An 11,995-nucleotide genomic window follows, 5' to 3' on the forward strand; every position below is an offset into this window, starting at 1 on the left:
ATTAAAACTTTTAGATCGAAACTCACTCAATTGCCCTATGAAATTGAATTTTTAAAATAGTGCAAATTCTGGTTTTTACTAAGTCAAAATTACTTTTATAAGTCCATTTGCATGCTAGCAGGTGTAAACCTATGCAATGACTAACACAAGAGTTAACAAACATTAACTAATTTACCTAATATCTTATTTAACATCAAAACAACAGAGACAGCACTAAAGAAGAGGCCTGGGCGTCGGGCCGGGACGCCGCTGGGCCGGCCCGGCCCAGTACGGGCCGGGACGCCGCTGGGCCGGCCCGGCCCAGTACGGGCCGGGTTTGGGCTGAGGAATTTGGTTATCGGGCCAAACTTTAGTGAGCCCGTCCCGGCCCGAGATCTTAACGGGCCGGGCCTGGTTATCACTTCTCTGGCCCGGCCCGGCCCGACGGCCCATTAGGAAATTAGGTCAACAATCTTCCCGCGCGGCTCCCCTTGTTTCACTTTCACATTTTCCCCTTTTCGCTTTCGGTTTTCCTTTTCCTGTTTTCCATCGTCCATCGAGGATTCGAGGGAGGCAGACTCGCAGAGCCGCAGAGCCACAGTCGATACCTGAGCCCCTGATACCCAGCCACTCAGCCAGTCCACCACCGCCACTGTCTCCACTCCACCAGACCACCACTGGGCCACCGTCGCCCTTCGCCGCTCCGCCACTGGTCCACTGTCGCCCTTTTGAAGGTACATGCTGCTCTTACACGATACAGGGATAATGGGGGATTGGGGGTTATTGCCTTTCGCCTAGATTGGGGGTACACGCTGCTCTTGCAAGTTGCAAAACTTAGTTAGGGCTTGGTCATTCTCTCGTCACTCTTTGTATCTTTGTATCCTTTCATATCAGTGATGATCGTTCTATAGTTGGCTGTGACGTGACTTACTTCCATATCAGTAATCCTGTTTTACCAATCAGTGTCAATTGCAGGATTCAATAAGAGGCCAAGAGGGCATGTTTCAGAGGTGATGATGGCTGATGCCCACCGGTTGGTCTTTTTGTTTGGTTGTGGGAAAAACTTGTTTCCAATGATACTTTTTAAGATAAAAATGTGAAACATATGGGAAAGAAACAGCATAGAACAATGCCAATACTTGCAACGAGCTGCACAGTCAATGATTTATTTGGTCTGAAAGTCGAATTGAAGTCATTTTCTGACATCATTATGGTGCCTTTGTTTAAAACTCCACATTTACGAGCAAATAGAAGAAATTGATGTCATGTAAAATTCTGACTATGGCCTTCCTAGAAAACATGCACATCTCAGAAATACAAAATGAGTGAAACCGATACATACAATTCCATATAGTTGCACAAGTTGCTTGTTCAGCCATAATATGGTTCATGATTAAACATCTTAATCTTAATGGCTTTTCTGCTATACAATGTCCACTCTCTTCTGTCATTTGATGATTACTGTTACTACTGAATCTTCCTCTCCTTTTCATTTTATTTTCTGATTCAAAAAGTTGAAGAGAGGGGTGGAGGCTGCAGCTTGTCCAGGATCATGGTTTTCTAAGTTTGGAATTCATGTTTTTACAGCATGTTCCTGTTGATCTCATCTATTACATTATTATTTGATGAAATTGATCTCCCTTCTCAATTGAAGCGCAGACTTGCATATATATTTTTCTGTATCTCGAGAAGCACACACATGCACATATATGTTCAATAACTCAAGTTCAATTTTGCTATCATTTATACCTACCTAATAGGTGATATTGCAGGTTTCTGGAAACTCATTCCAAAAGAAGTTGCTGGTGCTGCTTGGAACACCATCTCATTCCACTGAGGTAAAATTATTTCATTCATTTAGTTTTGAGGGCCTAAAATAGTGTCAATTATCAAACCATCAATAGTTTTACTGGTTTTTGTCCCATGATCTTTGGTTATTGTAATCTAATTGTTTATGCCATCTCTTTGGATGAACCATTTTAACTTGCAGAGCATGGCTGTTTAAGGAACAACACTTTTTGTCAATCTTCTTGAACTCTTTCCAGTTTTTTCCCTACCTTATCAGGTTGGAGAAGTAATGTATTGGAGGAAAGTTAATCTCATTTTTAACATTTATATTGTATGATGAATGAAATATAAGGTCTTCTTATATTAGTATCTATGTCAAGGCTACCGTGCTTCTGAGTTTATGATTTAAGTAGCATCTTTAACTAACTTTATGTGTCATTGTGAGTAAACTGGAAATTAGTATCTTATTATATGCTGAACCTAGTTCATGGAACTTTTTCTCTAATGTGATGACCTGCCTCTAGTCACATGTACTGTTGTACATGGTTTGATTGCTAAAGTCTTTTCAGATGTCGGTTGTCCTATAATATGTCCATCCTTTTGGTAGTCCACAAGGTCATAAGTTTTCAATTGCATTTCTCTTCTTATGAAGTGAATCTGCCACAGTTTTTTGATGCATGTCTATGAAACTTGTGAGAATTTTTGTAATTGGTTTCCCTATGACTCTATGTTTAGGTTGTTCGGATATCATTCAAATAGTAAGTCATGTCATCTAACATTGGGGATGAAGAATATCGTCCGATGGCAGATGTAGAGGAAGATGAATCTTTTACATGTACTGAAAAAGATGTTCAATCCAAGAGAAAAAGAACTTCGATAGTATAGAATGACTTCAAATTAGTAGAATTTAATGGAAAAGAGTGGGCGAAATGCAAACATTGTGGTGAACGATTTACTGCACAAAGTAGCAGTGGTACGAGCCACTTAAAATGACATAGAGATACATGTGTCAGAAAACAAATACTTGATGGAAAACAAAAAATGTTGTCATTTGGAGTTGGTGAATCTGGAGCCTCAAATTTAAGTCTACACAAACTTGATATGGACAGTATAAGAAAAGGTTTGGCTAAGTTGGCAATAATGTATGCACTTCCTTTCAGTATTGCATAATATGAATATCTTAACGATCTTCTAAAGCTTTTAAATCCAAGGTTTGTGCCAATTTTTAGGAGAACACTTACAAAAGAGGTACAGTCAATGTTCTTGGCTGAAAAAAAGAGATATCAAGAACTTGTAAATAACCAAGTGCAACGGATATCATTGACATTTGATATGTGGTCCTCACAATAGACGTTAGGGTTCTTATGCTTGACAGCCTCTTATATTGATACAGATTGGCAATTGCACTCTCACATACTTAATTATATACATGTGCCTCCACCACATAATGCAATTTGCATATGTGAATCTGTGTTGGAGTGCATTACTACTAAGTGGGTAATTCATTTGAAGTTGTTTTCTGTCACTGCTGATAATTATTCAACAAATGATAGTGGAATAAGTTTGTTGACAAGGACCATAGAAAGGAAAAATAATATTTCATTTCCATTGAGAAGGGAGTACTTTCATATTCGTTGTGGTGCACATATCATAAATCTGATAGTTAAAGATGGTATGAATGATATGGATGATACAATTTCAAAAGTTCGTGACAGTGTCAAATATATAAGGAGATCACCAAAACGACTACATGCTTTCAAAGAATGTGTAAAGACAATGGGTTTGGATGAGAAAAAAGGTTTAAACTTTGATGTTCATACTCGATGGAATTCTACATTTATAATGTTGAGAGATGCATTATTATTCAAAGATGTCTTTCAATATTTGGCATCGTATGATCCTAGTTATACATGTTTGCCTTCTGAGGATGAGTCGTTTCATGCATCAGATTTATGTCAGTTCTTAAAGGTCTTCTATAAGCATTTGTATAGGCATCGTGGAGCATCAAATGAACATATAAGGGCATTGGCATGCAAAATGCAAGAAAAATTTGACAAATACTTTAAGGGCTACAATATTCTCTTTGCAATTGCAGTTATTTTGGATCCTAGGTTCAAGTTGTCATACTTGAAGTATTTGCTTAGCAATTTAGATAAACCTGATGCAATAGTGAAATGTGGAATTATAGAGAGCACTCTTCATAAATTGTATGCTGAGTACAGAAATATGTATGAGGATAGTGACATGTGTAAATAGGAAGGGCCAATGCATCCACTAGTACCGTGATTGCAATGGAAGAGTATAAAAGTGTGTCTAGATATGGGTTTAAAGCATATGTCAACTCTATATCTCCTGTAGTGGTTCACACAGATCTAGACAAATATTTGCTAGATCCAATGGAAGAAATTTCACCTACTGTAGAGTTCAACATATTATCTTGGTGGAAGGCAAATGAAAGCAAATATAAAATTCTAGCAATGATGGCTCGAGATGTGTTAGCTATTCCTGTATCTACAGTTGCTTCAGAATCTGCATTCAGTACATCGGGAAGAATTATTAATGATTATCGATGTTCAACTACTCCCGAAAATGTAGAGTCATTAATCTGCACACAAAGCTGGATTCGTGATGCAAGCAACTTGTGTAAAAGGTAAGATGTTCATGCTTCATAGTTTATACATATTAACTTAATAGTGTGCTTAAATTAATAAGTGTCTTTGTTACAGTTCTCATGATGCAGAGCACCATTATGACGAGGAATGTTAATCGAGTGCATGCTTATTATGGTAATTTTTGTAATTAATGTTTTGTATTCTATGTTGACAAGCACATGTTAATTTTTATTACCATTTCTTTTTCATGTTAAATTGCAGGTGGACATTTCAAGCTACAACCATGAATTCTCTACTGACGACTGACGTTATCATTTCTTTGCATTTTTTTGTTGCTCTCAGATATGGGTGTGACATCTATGTATAATATCTTGTGCAAAGTCTTGAAGTTCATGTCAAACTTAAACTATGTTGAACATTATTGCCGTTTACAGGATCTATACATCGATGTTTGATAGGGTGTATTTCATGGTTTTTCTATGTTTGTTAACAAACACGTGTGTTCTCCTTTATTATACATCAAGGGTGACATTGTTATGTTGTACTGAAAGTTTTTATGGAAGAGATCTAGCTAGAGCTAGTTATTTCATTCAGTTTATTGGTTAGGCTACGAGTTATGCTTCTGTTACTTTTTTTGTTGCACACTGGTTTCCTTATTCTATGTGTTATTTTCTGCAACTCAGCTGGCATATAAATGACATGCAGAATGTATCAAACAAACCTGCTGCTACACAGAAGGCTAACTACTTAGTGATATATGTTTGATTTTAGGTGGATACTTTCATGGGCTTAATAATTTGACTTATGGGGTCGACATAAGGCATATACGTTGGCTTGGTGTTTTACAGGTGATATCCTCGTTAATGGAAATATATAATTTGTATAACGGATCAAACAGATGTTACACTATGCAGCTTTTTCTTTCCATTTTTCCAGAACTTTAAGTTCTGGTTGTTTGTGCTAATCTTGAAATTAATTTATATGTTTTTTGTTTTATCCTGGTGTCTCTTTTTTCTTTTACTGCTTGAGAAATGGAGAAGTTTCCTTCCCTAGACCCCACAAGTCAGGTTATTTAGGTTACCTTTTTTGGGTAAATTAAGGTTATTTAATTGCCTTTGGTGACTGTTCTGAAGTCTGAATATCCAGTAGCTCTATAAATTTCTCAATCAGAGTTCACTGCCTGATATTTCTGTTTATGAAAAACCAAGCTTGATATCGCATTTTTTTCAAGGCCCGACCCGGCCCGACGGCCCGGCAAAACGGGCCGGGCTGGGCCTTGGTATGGTGGACCTGGCCCGGTACCCGGCCCGGCCCGGCCCGTCAATATTATCGGGCCGGGCCCAGGCCCAGGTTTGGGCCCGACGGGCCGACCTGGGCCGGGTCTAAACGGGTTGGGCCGGCCCGGCCTGGCATGATACCCACCCCTACTAAAGAAACACATCCAATGACATAACTGACCTTGCTAACCCTACCCAACTCTTCCTGGAAAATAGAAGAACGTTAATATTAGATTGGAGCCATGATTACTACATATATGCATAGGAATGCTATGAAATGAATGGCACCTAAATTGTATGACATGTTGTATGCACCTGTGTGACCTTGCCATGATATGAGCATGAGATGACATGCATCATGCATGACCATGATAGATAGAGACATCGTATGCATGAACCTAACTACTAAAGAATGACTTTTTATATATGCATTAATTGATGAGAATGCATGTGTAATGCGGCAGGTGAGGGTCACGACACGCACAACTAAACACTGAAATATGACATTATTCGATCTGAGACACAAGACAATGAGTTTGACACGTTAGCTGGTATAGACCATGTTAGTGTACAGTACATTATGTTAGCATTATGCCATATATTGTACGTTATACTATGCTAATTAATTAGTGTAACTACTTTTAATCAAAGTCTAAGTCCTTGGGTGGGACCCAGGTCTTGTCCACCTTGGATGCCATTTCTAATTAGTTATCCTAAGTCATATTAATTAATTTAAATTATTTCTATGTGAGACACTTTTCTAGAAACTCCTCAAAGGTAGGCCTAGGCAACTGGCCGGGCCGCCGCCGGCCCGGCCCGATTGGGCCTGGGCTTGGGCCGGGCCCGGGCCCGATAGGTCGGCCCGACGGCAGCCGGCCCGGCACGTTTACATTAAAAATTTATTTTTTTAATTTTTTTGTTTTAAAAATATATATTTAGTATTATTAAATACATTTTATATTTTAAAAAATATTTTATAATTACAAAAATAATTTTTAATTTCAAATGGGCCGGGCCGGGCCGAGACCCGGGCTATCGGGCCGGGCCGAGACTCGGGCTATCGGGCCGGGCCCGGGCCAGGCTCACTGGCCCGGCCCGATGCCCACCCTTACTCGAAGGTCGGCACAGATAATTCCTCTAGCTGGCATAGGATCTTACCTACTGTTACGAGCCAGCCTAGCACTCGGCCGACGCATGCCGACAGCACCGCCGACGGCAGCCAAGGCCTGCCAAGCTTGGCCGAGAACTCAGATGAAGGAGGGGCCAAAGGCGATGTTGAGTTCACAGATAGGTGGGGATTAGCGCTTAGTGAGGTTATCTTTCCCACCGAGTGCCGAGAATTGCCGATGGATGTCGACGATGCTACCGAGGAGCAGCTAAAGGTGGTCGACGAGCGTCGAGAGAGACTACACACGAGAGACCAAAGGTGAGTGAGTTGTCGAGCAACAAAAAACAAAATGAGGCTAACACCCGAGGTGGGCTAGTTTAGGAGCATGGGCAGATTCAAAATGAGGCTAAAAGCGAGTGTGAAGGAGGAGTCGGGTTTGGACTCAGCACGCGACCAGGTGAAGGCTCAGCATGGGACCAAGGTGGACAGCGCCTAGTTGGTTCAGTAGAAGAGACAGGGTCGGGTCAAGGGCAGGTCAGATCTTCTTCAGCAGCCTAGGGCGAACCTAGGCAAGTGCAGGCAGGAACCCACTTTCCCTTTTCAACAGAACAAGGACGAGCTCAGGTGCAGCCTGGGCAGGTGCGAGCCAAGCGCTCGGTCCAAGTTTATTTCTTGTATCGGTTTTCTTGTTCTTTGTTTTGGTTCTTTCTTCTTGTATCGTCTCATCTCGAGACAGTGTTTGAACCGGTTCGGTCTAGCCATATAAAAGCTAAGATCGTGTAAACCCTGAACATTCGGAGATTAATGAAAGTTTTGAAGTTTCTTCTCCCATGTGGAATTTTGTCCTAAGTGGCGTGGCCATCTTGGCACTACACCCGAAAACTCACTTTCGTGAGTTCTATTGCCGGATTTTCCAGAGGAGCGGCGGTCCGTTGCCGCTACCGAAGGATTCCGACAGCATTTTTCCCACCCAAGGCATTCGACGGTAGATCTCGGTGCATTCTTCTCGACCACAAAGGAGTTTAAAGGCTGGGATTCCATCGGGAACCGTAGAGGAGGAGGACGATGCCCTGGCTCTAGCGGCGGCTTCCAAATCTGTACATCAACCATCGGCAAGCCTTCAATCGCAGCTAAATATATGTTTCTCCTTGGTACTTTCTATAGAGGACTTGGCTACATCCCAATCGGATTGACCTAACGTTGCTGACGCCCACACGACTCCGACTAGATCGGTTTAACGTGTAAGTAGATCGGACGATTTCAATCTCGATTGAAGATTAAGATCGATCAAGCGGTTTAGGTGTAAAACTGGTGCTTCCGATTGCCATTCTGGCAGTAATCAAACACCGGTTCTTCTTCTAACCGGTATCGAGCCTTGGTGCATCGGCCCTTGTTCATTTCCTATTAATTGATCAAATATTCATTTGGCGACGGGGACGGTGAAGATCGGAGGGAGAAAAAGAATGGCGGGTGATCGGGATTCGCCTCATCATATTCGGTTTAACCAAGAACCGAGACTGCAACTTTTGATCAGACGCCAGAATCCGGTGATCGGATGGTGATATGAGGACAGGGTACACTCTAGGAGAATTGGCCGGGCCTTAATTTCAATCTGTCCAAGTTTCAACCGATTTGGAGTTTATTCACCGGCACAATTCACCACGGCCAGAGTTCGGTAGAACACCAGCAACAAGCAAGGAGAATTCCACCAAGTGGCGACCGTGCCCCCAAAATATTTCTAGATTTGGGTTTTCCATAAAATCCAGTGATGCTTTCATAATTATCCACTTGTTTTGAATTATTTACTTATTTGGAATTTGACTTGGCCATGCGTTTGTTGACCACAATCCGGAAGGATATTGTGTGCCAAAATCGGAAGGAGATAGAAGGAGATATTGCCGAGGATATCGCACCAAACTCGGAAGGAGATAGGCACCACATCGGAAGGAGATGGAAGAAAACCTTGCCTCAAATTAGGAATGAGATCAATACATAGGAGGAGGAGTTGCTACGTGTAACTGGAAGGGGCCCTGTGCCAAAAGAGGAAGGAGATCCACAACCTAAGTCGGAAGGAGATGGAGCCAAGCATGTGCGCCTAATTTAGAGGGAGATCTTGCCAAGCCTAACCATCGGCATCGAAGGAGAGATTGACTAGATTAGCAACCAAAATCAAAGGAGGCTTGCTGGAGTTAGCCCAATGCACTTGGAAGGAGGGATTGTCGGGCCGGAATCCTATAACTGGAATATATCACACTGCCGGCAAACAGGCGACTGCCTCCCCCAAGTCGTTCACAGCTTGGGGTCAACTTGAATTCCGGTGACACATTCTATCTTGGGCCATATTTGAATTTGACTTTTATCATTTAGTGACTACTATTTTGTGTCCTTGAGAGATGTATTGGTGGCAGAATGGTCGTGGTTTACTACAAGGACTAGCGCAGACACAACAGTTGGTGCGAGAGAGTCGCCTACATTCGCCGGTGCTTACCAGCAACAGCTTCCCCCTATTCACTACAAGGACTGGGTTTAAACAGTCCCCAGGTGACGACTCTCTACACTTGACCAAATCACATTATTAATAATTGCTTTAACAGTAAATTTGCTATTTTTTTTAAAGACTTGATAAATTGGACGACCGGACAAGCAAGGAGCAGCCGGCTATAACGCGCCGGGCATTTCAAGAGGAGAAGACGTTCACCGGTGATTGCTTTCCCCAAACATCTATCAACTTGGGGCTGACTATAGATCGAGTGACACATTTCCTCCTCTTGCCTTAAGCTCTTGCTGATTTAATAGAACATTTATTTGTCGTGTTCTTGTTTGAGCCGAGGTAAATCGGGAGTGGCCATTTAGCTATGGATGGGAGGTGTAGCTAAAGGAGACGGAAGGTCTGCTGAATACCGAGGGGCAGCTATAGTTGTGAACTTTCATACTCTGTAACTTGCTTCGAGGAGTGCTGGGTTTGGCCCCAGCAGGTAAGATCAGAACCCCCTATAGAAATGGGGAGGGTGCATTTGTTTTCAGCCCGCCTACTAGGCCCATAGCCGGTAGGAATTCTTCCAAAGCACTCTTGGCTAAGGACACAATCCCAACTTACATTGACCACCTAAAGGGTGTAGGGTGTGGTTTGCATTGCTTAAGGGTTGTATGACAGGATGAGTGTGTATGGTTTGAATGAATGGCTGAGTGAGGAGTGAATTTTTGTATCGATCGCGGTTGTACTAGCCTGACAAACTCATAGTTTTTGTAGTAGGCTGAAACCAGGTTGGGATAACCTCACTTGTAACCAGTCCTAAGGGTTGAATTTGTGCTGGGGTGTCTATCTGACCAGGGCTCAAATTTGTAAACCTTAACTTCTCAGTTTTATCAGACGCCTACCTCCTAGGATCTTGGGAGTAAGACAAGCCATCGACAACACTTTCAGCCATAGTAGGGTCGGGGCCTAACACCTATCCACCTACCTAATTAATGAGCTGGTCAAATCTTTCTGAGAAACCCCAAAAGAAAAGGTGACTAACAAGAAAGACCTATGGCATCGGGCACTAATGTAAATAACATTAGCCATTAAATAAAATTGTAAACTAAAAACATATATGGAATATATAAAAAAAAACCTAACTAATGTAAGGACTTGGTTGAGCCAATCCAAAATGTTGACCTCTAATAGACAAGGTAAGATCATTAAGAACAACCTACCAAAAAATTCCAACAAAATTGAAAATTCCCTAACTTGCAAAATCAAATAAAGGAATTTCCTTTTCTGATTTTTCCTAAACGTCCTACAAATTAATATGTTACTCGTGGTGCCTAAGACGGGACTTCAATAACTAATTTGTTGTCTATCCTTCTGTTTGGATATGATGACTTCTAAAAATTAAGGCAATGTGGCAAATCTCTCTCACAATTGTGTGAAGCAAAACAGGTCACATAGCACACATCAAACCTGCTATTATCTAGTTTGAATTCAATCGAACTGGCCAGTTTAGCTCGATCCAAACTGAATTGGTCAATTTTCACAAACCAAATTGGTGGTTTGATTGCCTAGACTTGAGTAAGACATGACATGCATGAATGTGACATGAAGACACATATTTGCATCCTAATTTTTTTTTTGGTTTTGGAGTGCTTCAAAAATATAAAGTTTTATTTTTGAAGTGAGAGAGAATAGTGACTCTCCATTCGGTATGAATATTGGCTATTCCTAGCATCTTTACCGGTGGTAACCAATCCAAGAGCTATGCTTATTCATGATGCATTTTATTTTTACTTAAACATTTTTTCCATTTTAAATGTGGTCTGGTGCTTAAAAATAATGTTGAAGATTTATTGTTTCAAACTTTTGGATGATAAATTTTGAAGGATCATTTGATAATATAAACCATTTTGATTTGAGAGATTTTTGTGTCAAGAAATCTTTGCAAATTTTGATACAAGTCCTACAACTCAAGAGCCCACAATGACAACCAATAAGACTACAAGTAGGACCAAAAGGACCAGGTCCAACTATGATGAAGAGTATTACAATTTGTTGCACGGTATTGCTGATGATATGCAGACCATGACACGTGCATGTAGAGGGGTTCAGTTTGTCACTTATTGCAACATACTTCAAGAGTTGGTTGAGACTGGACAAATAAATTCTGATACACACGTGATAAGTATTGACATGTTAGCAGAGGGCACCAACCCCATGATCTTTGTCAACCTTTCACCTTCACAGTGGGTGTCAAGGTTGACATGTAAATTTTATGGTTCATAGGTAAGAGTTGATTGTCAATTATTTGTTTAATGGTTCTTTATTTGTATAATTTATGTATTCCAACATTCCTTGATTGTTCATTATTCTTTGATGATGTTTGCAATGATTGTTACTTCTGTACGTCGGTGATGTTATTTCCATCAAACTAGTTCAATAGTTCTTTCAACATGCTTGTACATTTTTTTGACAAAAACTTCTTCAACATTTTTTGTTATTTTGGATCATGCAGTTTAGTTGAAATGGTTGACATCGACATGTTTGATGACGATGAAGAACAAGAGCGTATTTGATTCGATTTATGTTCGTCTTTATCTTTTTTTGGTTAAGACGGCTACCTCAAACTAGGAAGATTGTTCATACATTTAGAGAAGTTTGTCCTTCTTTTGTTGAACTCATGCTTCATGGTCATCCTAGAAATTGTCTGGACTTATTTCGTATGGATCGGCACACATATATGACATTATGTAATACT

General features: G+C 40.8%; 2 long non-coding RNA genes across 2 annotated transcripts; both read left to right on the top strand.

Annotated features, from left to right (window-relative positions):
* Positions 1-582: 582 nt before the first annotated feature.
* On the top strand, positions 583-2,102 carry LOC116267749 (uncharacterized). Its single transcript, XR_004175664.2, has 3 exons — positions 583-713; positions 1,752-1,817; positions 1,970-2,102. It is a non-coding gene; the product is annotated as an uncharacterized LOC116267749 (long non-coding RNA).
* Positions 2,103-4,043: 1,941 nt separating this feature from the next.
* Positions 4,044-4,771, top strand: LOC126409247 (uncharacterized). Its single transcript, XR_007572105.1, has 3 exons — positions 4,044-4,417; positions 4,494-4,553; positions 4,641-4,771. It is a non-coding gene; the product is annotated as an uncharacterized LOC126409247 (long non-coding RNA).
* The last annotated feature ends 7,224 nt before the right edge of the window (positions 4,772-11,995 follow it).

Source organism: Nymphaea colorata, chromosome 14 (assembly GCF_008831285.2).
Source record: "Nymphaea colorata isolate Beijing-Zhang1983 chromosome 14, ASM883128v2, whole genome shotgun sequence".
NCBI classification, from domain to species: domain Eukaryota; kingdom Viridiplantae; phylum Streptophyta; class Magnoliopsida; order Nymphaeales; family Nymphaeaceae; genus Nymphaea; species Nymphaea colorata.